Source organism: Acinonyx jubatus, chromosome B3 (assembly GCF_027475565.1).
Source record: "Acinonyx jubatus isolate Ajub_Pintada_27869175 chromosome B3, VMU_Ajub_asm_v1.0, whole genome shotgun sequence".
NCBI lineage: Eukaryota > Metazoa > Chordata > Mammalia > Carnivora > Felidae > Acinonyx > Acinonyx jubatus.
This window is the reverse complement of record NC_069386.1, coordinates 71,883,933-71,901,545: the sequence shown is the minus strand read 5'-3', so window position 1 is coordinate 71,901,545 and position 17,613 is coordinate 71,883,933. Positions and strand designations below refer to the sequence as shown.

Sequence of the window (17,613 nt, the reverse complement as noted above, 5' to 3'; positions counted from 1 at the left end):
TACAGAAAAGATACTGATTTAACTAAATTTTTGAGTAACTGGTGCCTATTTTCTTATGTATCTAATAAGGTGAAGTGGTTGGTTTAGGGCTTTGTTTTCTTTAAGCATCTATGTCTATGGTCTCCCTTTCTTTTAAAGCACCTTTTAAGGCATTAAATTGTTAATTAAGGCTTTTGTCTTCAGTTACAATTTCTTTTTTTCTTTCTTTTCTTCTCTTTTCTTTTCTTTTCTTTTTTAATGTTTTTATTTATTTTTGAGACAGAGAGAGACAGAGCATGAGCAGGGGAAGGGCAGAGAGAGGGGGAGACACAGAACCTGAAGCGGGCTCCAGGCTCCAAGCTGTCAGCACAGAGCCCAACGCGGGGCTCGAAATCACAGACTGTGAGATCATGACCCTAGTTGAAGTCGGACGCTTAACCGACTGGGCCACCCAGGCGCCCCTTCAGTTACAATTTCTAACTAAGATCAAAGTAATGAATATGGAGCATATATTTTTCTGATTTCAAAGTTAGAAATAGTTTAATATTTCACTTTTGAGTATGACCATTAGTTCAGTTTCTTGAATATTTGAAATGCCTTCCTATCCTTAAACATTTCATCTATCCATAGAAGCACAGATGCTTACTAAGAGATTAAAAAATTGAATCGGGGTGGGTTTTTGGTGCTCACTGTACTATTCTTTATGCTTTTCTCTACATTTGAACATTTTCATAAGAAAAAGTTGGAAAAAATCAGCTCTATTTGCATAATTACAAAAGACATGGCTGTTGGAATTACAAGCAGACAGTCATTACCTTCTGTTGTTTTTCTTCATGGAGAGCAAAAATGTTCAGGAGTGTGTCGGGAAATATTTAGGTTAGACGCAACAAGGGATGTCCTTCTGTAGCAGACCAAGTAGCTGTTCCGCCTTGATTGTCTTTAAGAGCTCATAGATGCTCTCTGTCTAGCATGGTGGAGGCCGTGTATGGGGGCGAGATAGCTCTTCTTTTGATTGGAGAGAGGAGGCCACAGAATGTTTCCTCAAACAGACCTGGAGGTAGCTGCAACTCATGTGACTGAATGGAGTAAGCAGGATGGTGCCTAGCTGTCCTGAAAAGAGTGGGCAAGCACCAGGCAACGATGCAGATTAGGTTCTGCCTCAGTGGACCTGCCGAGGCCCACAGGTTCCCTCTCTGGATCAGCCTCTGCCTTGCATCTCACCCAGAACAGTTCCAGGAGAATGCTGAGCACGAGGCAGGGAGGCGCCCTGGAGTTGGAGGTATGAAGAGTACATACCAAACGGGCACTCACAGAAGCATGGCACTTTCCAAGGGAAACAATCTGCATGACATTGGTCAGGCAAAGTGCCCTGACAGTAAAAAGTCGTTCATGCAAAACATTAGTTGGTGCTGGCTATATTCAGAGCCATACCGATTACACTCAGGCTACGGAATGGTTTCCAGGGTGCCATAAACAGAACACCCAGGAGTACAGGTTCTGGATTCTGACCTGGATTTAAATCCTGACTCTCCTATTAACTCGCTGTGGAACTTTGGAAGCAAGTGCCTTATTAGTCACTATGCCTCAGACCCCTGGGTGGACTAGGTATCCTAATAACAGCACCTACTTCCTAGGATTAGAGAGAACATCTATAAAGTGCTTGGGATGTCACATAGTCAGGGCTCAGTCAGTGTCAACTGTTATTATTCAGCATGGCCGTGTTGGGTCCTCTTTGACAAGCCCGACACTCCTCATTTCCCAACAACTCGGCTACCTTAAACAGACCCCAAGTTCCCGCAGAGCTGAGAAGCGGCTACTCTTAGATTTTCCTGGTCACCCAACTGGAGGGGTTTCCAGACTCTCAGGAGCTTCTTGACTCTCTAGCCTCATCAGAACATTAAGTTCTCAGGTGAGAGGACTCTGATACTTGCTGTTGGGTTCTGCAGGTGATGGGGCAAGGGAATCATTCTATGGAAATGAACTTAGAGTCTCTCCTCCTGTTCTTTTCCTCTTGAGCTAAAGGTGTAACTGTGGCTGATAAGATTAATTTAGCTCAAGCACAGTCTGGGGGGTCTGTTGGATTAACTTTCATCTATATTCCAGAGTAACATCCCTAGGTGTCCCAAGGACTTGGTATGAGCCTTTCTGGGGAGACTTGGTGACTCAGTGTGCATCTAGTACAGGCCTGGTGTATTTGGATTGTTTCCTGGTTTCTATGGAATTTTGAAACTTGGAATCCCAAGTACTGATCCACCGAGGGAAGTTTTCCCCCTCTCTGGAGAGAGGTTGTGGGGCTTCTCCAGAGACTCATTACAACACTGTGGTAACAAGGCCCCAGCCACTTCAAGTCCCTCGGCTGTTGATGGCTCTAATTTTAAACTGGGAAGTGTAACAAGTAAGTAAGTAAGTAAGTAAATAAATAAATAAATAAACAAATAAATAAATAAAATTGGAAGTGTAGGGGCACCTGGCTGGCTCAGTTGGTGGAGCACGTGACTCTTGATCTCAGGGTCGTGAGTTAAAGCCCCACACTGAGCGCAGAAACCACTTTTAAAAACTTGGGGTAAAATAAGTCAGTCAGAAAAGACAAACACCATATGGCTTCACTCATATGGGGAATTTAAGAAAAAAAACAAATGAACAAAGGAGAGGAAAAAAAGAGAGGCAAACCAAGAAACAGACTCTTAACTGTAGAGAACAAACTGATAGTTACCAGAGGGGAGGTGGGCAGGGGGATGGGTTAAGTGGGGGATGGGCATTAGGGAGGGCACTTGTGATGAGCACTGGGTGTTGTACGTAAGTGATGGATCTCTGAATGCTACTCCTGAAAGCAATAATGCACTGTATGTTAACTAGCTGGAATTTAAATTAAAACTTGGGAAAAAAAACAAACCCTGGAGGTTTGCCCTTTTCTCTTCCAATTGCAAAGCATAGTAGCTTTGGAAAAGTTTAATGAGTCTTGTTGAGGGAGTGAGGGGAAAATGGCAGGCAAGCTTTTTCCAAGGGCGGGATGGGTGGGTTATGACCATGGGCATTGTGTGGCTATGCTGCGTGGGTGTGGACCATGCTCTGGGAGCTGCAGAATAATTCCTCCTCTGTCCCTTTCTTAGAAGTCTCTGTCTGCCCCTTGGTCACTTCATTCCCCAGGCCCATTGAGCTTGCTCTAGTTGTGGTGGTCTTCTTGTTCTTCAGCCACACCCACTCATATCCATCTCAGGGCTTGGGCCCCACCCCTTGTGACATCTGCTCACTGTCACCTCTTTAGATGGTCAGCCCTTTAGACAGGGCTTTCCCTGTCTATCTTATGTATAGTAGATCCCTCCTTGTCATTCTCTGTCCCCTTCCGCTGCTTATTTACTTTTTATTCATGGCACTACCTGATATTTTATTTACATATTTATTTTTGTCTGTCTTGGAAAACTGGATGGAAAACTATGACGACAGGGACTGACCTATTTGCTGCTATATCCCCTAGGCTTAGAACAGTGCTTGACATAGAGTAGGTGATGAATAAATATATATTTTCTTATAAAAGTGAGAAAACAACATACCTCTTGCCCAGAGGAGTCTTTGCATGGAGCAGAATAGTTGTGGGGTATGGCCAGAAGGGGAGACATGAACACGATCTGCAGCATTTTGCAGGGTTTTGGGCATAAGATATAGGGGTGCCTTTTGAGAAGGCGACGTGAGGCATGAGAAAACCAAAGGTAAATCACTCAGGCTAATTCGTGTCCTAAGGGATGATTGGTCTCTCTCTTAGAACTAGCACCAGTTAACTCAAGATGTCCTCAGCACCTCTGGTTGCTCCACTGAGACCAGTTTAATATGTTCTCATCCCTGGGCCTCAAGAATGGGACCTAAAGTGATAAGAAATGTGGAGGATGGATACTCGAGAATATAGACCTGTTTCCAGCCAGACAGGGCCATTCCTTGTTCAATTTTTTTTTTTTAACGTTTATTCATTTTTGAGAGATCATGAGTGGGGAAGGGGCAGAGACAGGGAGACACAGAATCTGAAGCAGGCTCCAGGCTCCATGCTGTCAGCACAGAGCCTGACAGGGGGCTTGAACTCATGAACTACGAGATCATGCCCTGAGCCAAAGTCAAATGCCCAACCAACTGAGCCTCCCAGGCACCCCTGGGCCATTCCTTGTTCAAAGCATACCTAACAGAAGTTCTCTCCCCACTCCTCCCACTTTCCAATTACTACTTTCTCTTCAAGACCTAGTTTAAATTCACTTGTGCAACCTTCCCAGCCATGGGGAAGAACAACTTTCCCTTCCTCTGAACTCCTTTAAGTCTTACTGCTCATACATTCATGATGTTTTTAGCTATGAACAAATGGGGCAACTCAAGTCATTAACTCTGAAGTCTTTTTCTTTGGCTTCTCAGATCTTTAAATGCCACCCTTCTCTTGGGTGCTTAAAATCACAAGCCTGGATCCTGATGAGCAACCTGAAAATTCAGTAGCTTACTGGATCCCCTCCCACATGATTCCCAGAGGATGCTCCCATTTTCTGCCAATCCCTGCTGGTTCTGCAGTTGGCCGGTCTTCCGGCCATCCTGTGACCACCTCCTCCAACTGCTACTCTTTTCCCAGGCCTCCAAACCCACGTGCAAACAAAGGCCCCTCTGTTATCTGTCCAAGTACATCAGAGACAAGCTGTAGCACCTACCAAAACTTCATGGAAAGCTTTGGGATAATAGGAGGAAATTCTAGTGTAGAAAAGGGGTGTGGGGGGGGGGGGAGGATGGATTCAATAGAGCAAGATACAAACAACAAGAGGAGATTATTATTCTTGGAGTCCACCGGCCACAAATCTACACAGGTGTTTTTTATTATGTTTCTTTTACACTATCCTCATCCCTCATTCTGGTGCCATGTTGCTACAGAATCTACTTTCAGCCACGTAATGCCCTCCCCATACCTCTTTCTGCTCCATTCATTCCTGGGTGCAGGATCCTGATCCCTGAGGCCCAGGGAGAAGGGAAAACCCCATCTGGGCCCAAGGACACCTTCTGTTCTGTAGACATGGATTTCTTTCCCCAGTGTAAGCCATCTCAATGTCATGAGGAACAGTGTAGCTCAGCATGGTTTTAAACCATTGAGGACATTATTTAAGCTTTACTGCCATAAAGCCATTGAAGTGTTTTCCCCAAACAAGCTAGCAAACACAGTCTAGTCCCCAGCTGAATTAGAAAATTACTGGTAACTTAAAAATAACTTGCCCTAGCTTCTGGTCATTAGATTTAAAAAAAAAAATATTGTGGTTCAAGCTCATTAGAACACTCTGATACGTTTTTCCCCCTTTAAATGTGTTTCATATCTTGTAGAAATAAGCAGAATAGTATAGCATATAGGAAGAGAGTGGTGGTATCACCCAAGAGACGGCCCAAGGAGATCTGTCCTTCCCCCTTTTTAGAACATTTTTTTAATGTTCATTCATTTTTGAAAGAGAGAGAGAGAGAGAGAGAGAGAGAGAGAGAGAGAGAGAGAGACAGCATGAGCAGGAGAGGGGCAGAGAGAGGGAGACACAGAATCTGAAGCAGACTCCAGGCTCTGAGCTGGCAGCACAGAACCCGACTCAGAGCTGGAGCTCATGAACTGTGAGATCATGACCTGAGCCGAGGTCGGGTGTCCAACCGCCTGAGCCATCCAGGTGCCCCTGTCCTTCCTTTTTGAAGCCCTAAAGTGTTTCTGGGGGTGGGTGGTTCATGTTTGAGAGGGAGTCACACTAACAAAAATATACTTAAATAACGACATTTCAGAATGATATTTTATTAATCTCTGTAAGAAATAGGACTAGGAGGCCAGAAATGCTCTGTCCAGTGCATTCACTCCCCCTGCCCTCTTCCTTGTCTAAACCACTCGCTGAGATCTGTTTCACTCCTCATAACAGAGAAGAGTGTTCTTCCATCCCCAGTCTGTGTGCGTTTAGTCTGGAAAAGTCTCAGGAAACAGCCAGTACCTTAGAAAGAGATCAAAATATGCCGCCCATCAGGGAGTAGACAGTGGTCTGCCTACCAGATGAGCCCAAAGTCATCCAAAATTTCAGGAGCAGTCACCTCCTGGATAAAACTATCCTTCCTGGGGCTGAGCCCCTGGAAACCACGAGTGGACGGCCATGATGAGATGTACTTCCCTCCTCTACCGCCAGGGGTCTGCCATGAGCTAGTGAGGAAGGGAGTCAGGAGCACAGCAAAAGGTTAGAGACACTCAAGAGGTGCTGTAAGTACTTGGGTACTTGCCAAGAGCTCAGAAATGAAGGAAATGGATGGTCCCAAATCACTGGTTTTTAACCGTTTTGAGTCACAAATCCATTTGAGAATTTCCTTTTCCCCTTTTTCCCATTTCCCCTTGCAATCTATATAGATGCACTAGTTTGCATGTAATTTAAGGGATTTCCCAGAACACCCTGAAGTTCATCTATGAACCTTCTGCTCTAGACTATTAACTCTTGGAGGGCAAGGACTGGGCTTGTTCTCGGATGTGTGTTCAGTGCCTGCTAAAAGTGCCTGACATATAGGCGGTGTCAATAAATGTTTGTTGAGTGGTAAAGAATGGAAGCAAACCTGCACTTGCCCGTCAAAGGCCAGTCTGGGCTGTGCAAATGCCAGTGGCATCAGCACCTCAAGAGGCTTTTGTAGTGACTCCCTGTCCCTATTCTTGCTACGAAAGCCGGGGCTGATGGAGTGTGAGCCTTTTGCTTCTCTACCCTCTGATCCTGACCTAGTCTGGTGATCTGAGACATGTAGAGTCAATGGCGGTTGCAGGAAAGGGGTGAGAAGTGAGACTTTCGAGTGTTCTCACAGTGCTACCCAGTTTTTACCATTTATTCTAAATACTTCTCTGAAGCCAATCTGAAGTTATTTATGCTTGCTGCATTTACTGAACACCTTAGGGTCTATTGTGTTGGAGGAGGGTGCTTGATAGATGTTGAAGTCTTTGAAGCTAAATGAGCATCTGGGGCCCCTGGGTGGCTCAGTCGGTTAAGCATCTGACTCGATTTTGGCTCAGGTCATGATCTTACAATTTGTGAGATCGAGCCCCGTGTGGGACTCTGTGCTGACAGTGAAGAACCTGCTTGGGATTTTCTCTCTGCCCACCCCCTCAAAAATAACCATTAAAAAAAATTAGCATCAGAGTTCCAGTCCCTTTTCGCTCCTAGGAGAGTTCTCAAATTTATATACACACTGATCTATGTAAACAGATATGAGGGGGCACTTTTTGCCTCTATTTGTTGCAGAACTCAAGGCACTAGTGTAAGTGGGTGCTCTGAGAAATGGGTTCAGGGGGCATGCCAATGGTGCCAGGCTGGTGATGGATGCTCTCTGCTCTTCCCAGCTGCACTGGAACCCCAACTCCTACCTGGCCAAAATATGTGGCTAGTCCAGCTTAGTGGTAGACATTTTGCTGTGGTTATTTTTTTTATAATTGCTCAATGACTTTTTCTCTGGTTCTCGTTCTTCATAACCTTTTCATATATTGGAACTACTGACACTCCTACCATCTTGGATTTTTCCTCCCCTGCTTCCTAACCCTGCATAATTCTGTTTCTGCTGCTTTGCTTTCTGACTACTCTTCTTGTTCCCTGTGGTGACACCTTCTTCTGCCTTTTAACTGAAGGCCCTCACTGAGGTTCCATTTTTTTTTTCCTTCTCTACATAAGCTTCCCCAGAGTATATGGTTTCAGATTCACTTGCTTGCTCCCTTACTCCTACTCACTCACTATGGAGTCCTTCATGTCTCTGATATATTACCAGGCTTAGGGAATACCAACGTTAATAAAATCTGCCTTCAGGGAGTCATATAACTGAGATCCTGGCTCTTTCTGCACGCATCCCAATGCTCATTGCTTTCTAGCAAAAGACTCTAAGTTATTTAAGCATGCTCAATTTAAATCTCATATCTTCCATGAATCCTTTGCCTGCACCTCCCAACTTTTACTGGTTTTCTTTCTATAAACTCATCAGGAGAGTTGGCTTTTATTCCTTCAAGATACTTTGTTACCTTAGGTGACTCTTGACTTGTGTTGGGCTTGTGTGTAGAATGAGGGAGCTTGTAACACTAGGACCCTTCCATCTCCAAACTTCTATGGTTTGATGATCACATACAATTGGAGGGAGGTGGTGGCTAATATAAAACAGCAATTATATAGTGAAGCTAATGTGTTAAAAAAACAAACAAACATAAGTAGCATCCTCCTGCTAGTGCATCATAGAATTGTTTCTTTGGTCTGGAAAATACTTGCCTTTGTCACTTATTATAGTTAGCTTAGTTGTCAGAACCATTAACATGCTCAAGTATAGGAAAAGCAGGCATGCGAGTGGCTGGAGTTTAAGCAGGATAAAGTGGCAGCCTGAAACTTTCTGGAAGGATTATCCTCATATAGATAATGTTGTAAAACCATTGACCTTAACAATAATTTGTGCCTTACTCTATAAATTTATGAATGTAATTCATGTTAAATAAATTTCTGTAGAGTAAGAATTCTGCTTTGGATTTAAAAAAATCACTTTTGGCTGAAAAAGTGATATTGTTTCCTCAGTCATCATACTTTGAATTTAAAAAACAGAGGCCCACTTAAGCTAGATGACTAAGGGCGTGCATGTGTGTGTGTGTGTGTGTGTGTGTGTGTGTGTGCAGGTGTGTGTGTATGGCAATGAAGATAAGTCACAAATAGCATGGTTGATTTTCTCAAATATAAGGTTGAGCAAAGATGTCCAACACAAAATAATACATGCTTTATTATTCAATTTATATGAATTTCAAAGAGAAGCAAAACTAACCCATGGTGTTAGAAATCAGGAGGAGGGTTACCTTTGGGATGGGGGAGGCAGCTTGAAAGGGACATCTGGGGTGCTAGTCCCATTCTATCTCTTGATCTGGGTGGTGATTACATGAGAGTACTCACGTTATGGTACTTCATTGAGCCTATGCTGTATATGTGTTACATTTAAATAAAAAATATTTAAAGCGCTCAAGTTTTACATTGTGGATTCCTGATTGCAAGTGCAAGAAAAGTATGTCTAAAGAGGGACAACCCAATTTAGGCTTCAGCAAGAGGGACAAGAGCTGGGCTCTGGAAATGAGGTGCATAAACACTTTCCCAATGGTAAGACGCATGGGGGCACAGGACCAGTTTGGGGCAGAGTGAAGATAATGGCTAGATTGAAGTAAATGATGTGTACGGAGTGTGTAAGGTGGGAGCTGAGGTTGGGGGGTAAGTTTTGGAGAGACTAGGCGTGGGGTTCTTGAGTGCCAGGCTCAGCAGCTTGGATTTTTTTTCTTTTGGAGAGTGAAAAATCACTGAAGATTTGGCATTTTGATAGCAATACTTTAGGATGTTAGAGAGGAGGGTAATGGGTAACATGGAGTGGTAGTTGGACTCAACTGTTATAATGGGGCTGGAGAGGGGGCAGATGGAGGACAGTGCACTGGAAGATTCTCTGAGATATGTCCGGTGGTATTAATCTTGTGCCTACTCTAGTTCTTGCTAGTGTAGACATGTTTGGGTTTGCTTTCTTTCCTAAGTGGGCTTCAGGGGCATTAGGTTCAGGTAATGGCAGTTCAGAAGCAGCTTTGTAAATTGTGCCCCCAAGGACCCCCCACAATTGGATCCTTCTCAGAAAGTGCATGCTCTTACCTGAACAAAACTTGCCCCACTTTCTCCCAGTGGGGTCTAAGCACGGGACCCAAATATGAGACTTTTCCATAGGATGGCCCCTTGTGGTCCTGAGAGTGCAGAGCCTGTTTGTGGGAGTAGAAACCTCAGCATGACAGTGCCCAAGCCTGGGCTGCCCTGTGCACGGGACATGCTGAGGGCTGGCCAGTCTGCCTCATTTAGGCTAATGTGAGTATTGCCGAGTCCCCTCTGTGAGAGTTGTTCTGAGTATTGCTGACCCCTCTGTAGAATGCAGATGGTGGAAGACAGGGTCGATTCCTTGTCCCAGGAATCCTAGGCAAGCAAGGTTGAGCAAAATTCCCATGTAGAGAGGTAGCTTCTCTTTGTCTTTATTTGCAGTAACTGACTAAGCCATCCAGGTGCCCTTATCTTTTTAAATATAAATTTTGACATGTGCCAAAGAATAAATTTAACACGTTAAACACGCGGGCCTAAAATGGTGTGTCATTTAGATCCAGTCCCCAAACCAGGGCTTGATACCTAATCTAATTGCAATTTCAACCTCCCCCAGAAACATAGTCTTAACCTATCATTCAGGAATTTTTCCATCAGTGCCAATGAGTCTGCCCTGTGAGTCTTCTCCATGGCTCTAAGGAAGACGAGGTAATCTGTATTGATAAGACCCCTTGCTTTTCCCCCATCAGGAAAAGTTGCCTTGCCTGGAACAATCCTTTTAGTTTGCTAATAACTTTCCTTCCCTGTCTTTCTTCTATAAAAACCTTCCATTTTGTGCATCTCCTCAGACCCCTTCTTGTTGCCAAATTCATGAATTGTGTATTAAAGACAATCATATCTTTAAAATTTACTCAGTTGTGGGGCACCTGGGTGGCTCAGTCACTTAAGCAGCTGACTTTGGCTCAGGTCATGATCTCACGGCTTATGGGTTTGGGTCCCCCGTTGGGCTCTGTGCTGACAGCTCAGAGCCTGGAATCTGCTTCAGATTCCATGTCTCCCTCTCTCTCTCTGCCCCTCCCCTGCTCATGCTGTGTCTCACTTTCTCAAAAATAAATAAACATTAAAAAATTTTTTTAAAAAAATAGCAAGTAGATTGGAGGAATAAAATGGAGGATCCAAAATAGATCCCATTATGTGTGAAAGTTTCTCAAAAATAAATAAAAAATAGTTTTAAAAAATTTTACTCGGTTGATAAAAAAGTAAATAAATAAAAATAAAATTTACTCAGTTGAATATTTGTTATTTAAGAAAATACATACTGGAGTCTAAATTATAAAGTTTTCTAATATACTGACTCCCAATGAACCCACTACCTGAATCCCAAACTGAGAATTACTCATGTGGGTTCCTCCCCTAGTGTATGCCCTGCTTTCCACCCCAGAGATAACCACTGTTCAGAATTTTGTGTTTATTATTCCCTTCCTGACCATTCTGGGCTGACTGCTGCAGGGGTTGTAGCTTGGTTTCCTTGCCTGGTTGCTTCAGAGTTTGTGGCCCAGATTCTACCGTCGTATATGGTCTGGCTATTGGCCGTTTCTATATTCAGTGTCTCTGTTCTTACAGCATTGCAAGGTCCTGTAACACTTTACAACTTAGGTTGATGGGCAATCCTCCCAAAGCTGACACCCATATCCTGTGGGTAACAGATGATGAAAGGTGAGCTCAGGTAAGTGGAATTTAGTTGGGGGTTAGCAGGCCAGGAGTGGGAACTGTAGAAACTGAGGCGGCCTTGCATGTACCGAAGAGCCTGCTCCTTCTGAGTGGACTCAAGCTCCAAGATTTAGACCCTTTGGCTGGGAAGGCCTGCCCAGGGCACCCCTGGCACTAGAGGCAGCTTACTGTTGCAATGCATCTCAGAGCAGTTAAGGCTCTGAGGCCCACGAGATTAGAGACAGAACAGGTGTCTGGGGTCAGATTAGTGGAGAGAAGGAAGGTAGGGCCCTCTGCTTCCCTGTAGGGCACGCACAGAGAGGGCCTCAGAATCATGTCCCCTCTGTGGAAAGTTTCACCTAAAACATCTGGACGTTCATGAGCTGTCAGTTGTCTTTCTTTCCTAGCTCCAGAAACTCTTTAAAACACTGACCAAAAGTTTCTGGGTTTGGATTTAAAAATAGCAACACATTTCTAAGTCCCCACTGGGAGCTTTTAGCCAAGCACTTACATTCTCAGCTCACTGAAAAACCTTCTTTCTTTTAGGCCTGTTCATTCTTCATGGGTTTGGTGTGCTAGTCTGTCTTCCCCAAGAAGATAAGTGCCACTGAGGGCAGAAAACATGGTGTTACAGGTTTCTGGGTCCCTGGCCCTTTTTCTCCAAGAACCTACATTAGGGTTTCTCACACTAGATATATCCAATAGATGTTTATCTACTATTATTATTTTTTAACATTTATTTATTTATTTTGAGAAAGAGAGAGAGAGAGAGAGACAGCATGAGCACACAAGCAGGGAAGGGGCAGAGAGAGAGGGAGAGAGAATCTCAAGCAGGCTCCATGTTGTCAGCACAGAGTCCGATGCCGGGCTTGATCCCTCAGACGGTGAGATCATGATGGGAGCCAAGATCAAGAGTTGGGTGCTTAACTGACTGAGCCACCCAGGCAACCCAAGAGACGGTTTTTCTGCGTGAAAACTTTGCTTCAGTCAGTCTATATTTACTTTCACTTTTGCACTCATTCCATTTCTTTCTTTTCTTTTCTTTTTTTTAAGTAAGCTCTAGGCCCAACATGGGGCTTGAACTCATTACCTTGAGATCAAGAGTCTCCTGCTCTACCGACTGAGCCAGTCTGGTACTCTATATACTCATTCCACTTCTAAGACCCAATGGGAAGTAGGTTTTCCCCTTCCTCAAATGACAGAACCTTAAAAATGGCCTGCCATCTGGTCCCAGAAAGCCTGGGGATTGGAGAAGTGTGTCCAAGTGGGCCCCAGCAGTGCTCTCCATTCATTGATGTGACTTTCTTTTCCTAAGGTATTCCCACTGCCCTCATTTGCCTTGGGCCTCCATGAATCCTCCCCCCAGCCCCAGAGGGCTGCTCCAGGCTGCAGCAGACAGAGCCTGGGGAGCTCCCAGGCCTCCAAAGATGTATGAGCCCATCTGATCACTTGGCAGCTGTTGGGGAAATATAATTAAAAACCAAGTCCCCTGCCAACCCAAACAGCCTCTCCACAAAGGTAGAAGAGAAAGAAAACGACTTGACTATTAAGTAAGGATGAAACCAGAATGTGATTTTTTTTTAAGTTCACTTATTTATTTTTGAGACAGAGAGAGAGAGGCAGAGAGAGAGAGAGAGGGAGAGAGAGAGAATCCCAAGCAGGCTCCACACTGTCAGAGCAGAGCCTGACTTCAGGAACCACCGCAAGATCATGACCTGAGCCAGAATCAAGAGTTGGACACTTAACTTACCGAGCTACCCAGGCGTCCCGAAACCTTAATGTGATGGAAGGAGGACCTCTGCTGCCTCCATTTTGACTTCAAATTTCTAGTTGGGTTTGTCTTTTCAGCCTGTCTCTTGGCTCAAGTGGAAGACCCTGAGGGCAAAGCAACCCCTGATGGGAACAGAAACCACCCTCTCAAGTAACTAGACTGCCCTGAGCCACAAGTCACAGCCAGTGATTGACTCTGAGACAATGATTGATTTGACCTTCACTGCCCACCTGCAAGTATCTACCCACCTTTGCCTCAGGTTTTCCTTATATAAACCTGGAATTATTTTTGGCACTTTGGAGATAGTCTTTGAAACTCTAATCCACTGTCTTCCCGGTGTTGGCCAGATGGTAATAAATCCTTGTTTTACCTTCACTGGTCTCTCTGCCTTTGGATTTTTTCAGCAGCAAGTGGCTGAACCTAGTCTGTTTGGGATCCCCTGAGTCAGGGGCTCTCACACCCTTGAGCCCTGGCTACTTGATGAATATCCCAGGCAATCCTCTAAAGAGACTGTGAAGAGAGAAATAAATCCCACCCTTTTATATAGCCCAGTAGGTTCAACGAATTGCACATTTTGTCAAGATAAAGAATGAGTGGGGAGCCTGGGTGGCTCAGTTGGTTAAGCTTCTAGCTTCGGTTCAGGTCATGATCTCACGGTTCATGGGTTCGAGCCCTGCATCAGGCTCTGTGCTGACAGCTCCGAGCCTGGAGCCTCCTTCGGATTCTGTGTCTCCTTCTCTCTTTGCCCCTCCCCCACTCACGCTCTGTCTCTGTCTGTCTCAAAAATAAATAAACATTAAAAAAAAAAGATAAAGAATGAGTCCTCAAGAGAACTTGACAGCTCCATTTGTCACGCATAGTTCATCCTAAATTCACTTGGTAATTGGGGTGACCATCTGTTAGCTAACTGGCTTTAATAACAGGAGGTAGTTTGGGAGTGAAGGAGATGGGGTGCTGACTTTCTTGAAGATTACACTTCAAGGAGACGGTTTCCAGGTCATTAAGAAAGACATTATGGGTGTGGTGCCTGGGTGGCTCAGTTGGTTGGATGGCTGACTCTTTATTTCAGCTCAGGGCACGGTCTCATGGTTTGTGGGTTCCAGCCCCACAGGGGCTCTGCACGGAGCATGCTTCGGATCCGTCTCCCTCTCTCTGGCCCTCTCCTGCTCGTGCTCTCTCTCTCTCAAAAATAAATAAATGTCAAAAATAAAAAAAGGCATCATGGTTTACAAAACTGGCCAGAGGCTCATTTAGATTTTTAAAAGATTTGTATTATATATTTCAAAGAGACAGAGAAAGAACTTACACGTCTTTTTAAAGTAAATGTCTAAGAAAAGGGAGAAGGGAGAAGTCTCTTGGTTGATTTTCAGCAGGGAAAATTAAGCCTCTTCCTTTTTTTTTTTTTTTTTGCATTTGTCTTTACATAGCCAGCCCAGGGAGCCCAGTCCACAGTGCTCTCTGCTTCCATCTGCTCTGTCAACCCTAGGTATGTATTTGTGCTAGACCTTGTGTAAAAAAAGGCAAGCAGACCTGCTTCCAGCCTCAGGGAGCTCACCCCTGAAACCAACAACGCGAATGTAAGTCAAAATTAGGATCACCTTTGACTGGAGAGCTTTTTTGTCTTTAATCATAAAAGTACACACTCGTTGCCAAATTTCAGCCAGTAGAAAAGTGTATAAAGGGAAACATGAGAGTCTCACCAGCCAATTCCACTCTGTAGCAGGAAAAATTGTTAAAAGCATTTTGTTTATGGGACATACCCATAGTTATTCACACACAAGTAGCTTTTGTTTTACAAAAATGGAATGGTGTTACATGAACTGTCCACAACTTGATATTTTCAAATATCTTTGCATGTCAGTACCTATAAAACTACACAATATATTTTTATTTTTTTCCATAATATAATTTTAGATGTCACTTTTATAGCCAATGGACACTGAGATTCATAAATGGTTCTAACATTTATTGGCATAAATTTTGACTATTAGGATTCATGGCTCCTAGTATATGCCCATTTTATTTATTTTATTTTATTAAAATTTTTTGTTAATGTTTATTATTTTTGAGGGAGGGAGACAGAATGTGAGCAGGGGAGGAGCAGAGAGAGAGGGAAACAGAATCAGAGGCAGGCTCCAGGCTCTGAGCTGTCAGCCCAGAGTCTGACACAGGGCTCGAACTCACAGACCATGAGATCATGACCTGAGCTGAAGTCGGACGTTTAACTGACTCAGCCACCCAGGAGTCCCAATTTTATTTTATTTTTTAGAGATTTTATTTTTTAAGTAATCTCTATACCCAACATGGGACTCGTGGGACTACACAACTCATAACCCTGAAATCAAGAATCACATGCACCCCACATGCCCATTTTAAATTTCAGTAGATTAGGGGTGCCTGGGTGGCTCAGTCAGTTGGGCAGCCGCCTTTGGCTCAGGTCATGATCTTGTGGTCCGTGAGTTCGAGCCCCGCGTCGGGCTCTGTGCTGACAGCTCATAGCCTGGAGCCTGTTTCGGATTCTGTGTCTCCCTCTCTCTGACCCTCCCCGTTTATGCTCTGTCTCTCTCTGTCTCAAAAATAAATAAACGTTAAAAAAAAATTTAAATTTCAGTAGATTAAAAAAAAAAAAGCTTAATGAGGAAACAAAAGGTTTAATGAGAAAAATAAATAAATAGATTTAACTAGATACTTTGCTAGATTCTGTTAAATTGTCTATAAAAATGTGGTAACAATTTCCTCTCCCACCATTATATAAAAATGCCCATTTTCTTCACATTTGACATTATATTGTCAATCTTAAAATTTTTTGACAATATTCATGTAAAAAATAGTATCTCATTATTATTTTGTATTACTGTATTACTAGTGAGGTTGAATATCTTTTCATGTGTTCATTGGCTATCTGTGTACCTTTTGTGAATTGCTTTTTCATATTTTTTGTCCTGTACACAAAGATAAAACATTTATTTTTCTGCTGGCTTGCTTTCCCTTTTCTGATTGTTTGGTATAAACTATTTTGGGGCTTATCAAAAACCTTAATATTCTGCATACCCTTCAATTCTACAATTTTATATCTAGGATTGGTCAAACAGGCAAAAATGAATATACAAGGTGCTTCATGCATTGTTCATAATCTAAAAATATTCAGAAAGAACTCTAAAATCCAACAATAGAGAAATGAATCAATACATTATTGCAAATCTACACAAAGGACTACAATTAAAATAATGATATATTTTTTTACATTCTTTACTTATTGATGTAAAAAGAGATTTATAACAATGAAGTTAAGAAAACATTTAATAAAGCAATTCGTCAGTATGCTTTTATCCTGGTAAATATATATTTATATATAATAATGTGTGTGCATATATATGTATATGTATCTAGAATATAAATACACACATATATAAACATATAAATGCATAAATATTCCAAAATGTTTAATGTGGTTATTTCTGGATGGTATAATTATGGCTGGATTTTTTTTTTTTTAATGTTTATTTTTGAGAGAGAGAGAGACAGAGCATGAGCAGGGGAGGGTCAGAGAGAGAGGGAGACACAGAATCTGAAACAGTCTCCAGCCCCATGGCTGGATTTTCAAAAGACTTTTCTTTCAGGGCACCTGGGTGGCTCAGTGGTTGAACATCCGACTTCAGCTCAGGTCATGAGCTCACACTCCGTGAGTTTGAGCCCCGCGTCGGGCTCTGTGCTGACTGCTCAGAGCCTGGAGCCTGTTTCAGATTCTGTGTCTCCCTCTCTCTCTGACCCTCCCCTACTCATGCTCTCTCTCACACTCTCTCTCTCTCTTTGTCAAAAATAAATAAACATTAAAAAAAAAAATTAAAGACTTCTTTTTCCACGATGAAAATGTTTTGTTCACATAAAAAAGGAAAAATGTGGGGCTCCTGGGTGCCTTATTCGGTTGAGCCTCTGGCTCTTGGTTTTAGCTCAGGTCATGATCTCACAGTTGCGCGAGTTTGAGTCCCGTGCCAGGCTCCGCACTGGCCGTGTGGAGCCTGATTGGAATTCTCCCTCTCTCTCTGCCCCTCTCCCACTTGCGCTCTGTCTCTCTCAAAATAAATAAACTAATTAAAAGAAAGAAAGAAAGAAAGAAAAATGTTCTCAGAGTTGAACCTGTACTCAGATCAGAGAATAAGGGGGCTCACCTACCACACATTGCATTGGGGTTTTTGGCGGCTTCATCTTTTACTGCTTTAAACTGAGCTTCCAGCCGACTAAAACCTTTGTATTGGTTTAATGTTTTCATATGAACTGTCCTTGCTTTACTTGTTTGATCCATTTTTTGATGTAAGAGATGTGACCTTCATCTCGGCCCACAGTTTGATCACATCAGAAGACAGAGTGTGCAGCTGTTTCCTGATTGGTGAAGCCCTCCTTCCTTCCTCAGCAGGATCCTTTGGGGGAAAACTGCTAGAACTTCACATTTGAGAACTCTCTGTCCCTTTTTGAGCCCCTTAGGTAATTTTCCTTGGATCATTTTAAGATCTGACCTCTTGAAATCTGTAAAAATTATGTCTGGCCATCTTTCTCCAACATTGTAGCAAGTGA

At 43.2% G+C, this 17,613-nt stretch overlaps 1 long non-coding RNA gene across 2 annotated transcripts; it reads left to right on the top strand.

Annotated features, from left to right (window-relative positions):
- Positions 1-1,500: 1,500 nt before the first annotated feature.
- On the top strand, positions 1,501-14,950 carry LOC113601529 (uncharacterized). Of its 2 annotated transcripts, none has more exons than XR_003422820.2 (3): positions 1,501-1,888; positions 11,184-11,286; positions 14,469-14,950. It is a non-coding gene; the product is annotated as an uncharacterized LOC113601529 (long non-coding RNA). The 2 variants fall into 2 exon arrangements; XR_008299279.1 differs by lacking the exon at positions 14,469-14,950 and adding an exon at positions 11,817-12,793.
- Positions 14,951-17,613: the final 2,663 nt, after the last annotated feature.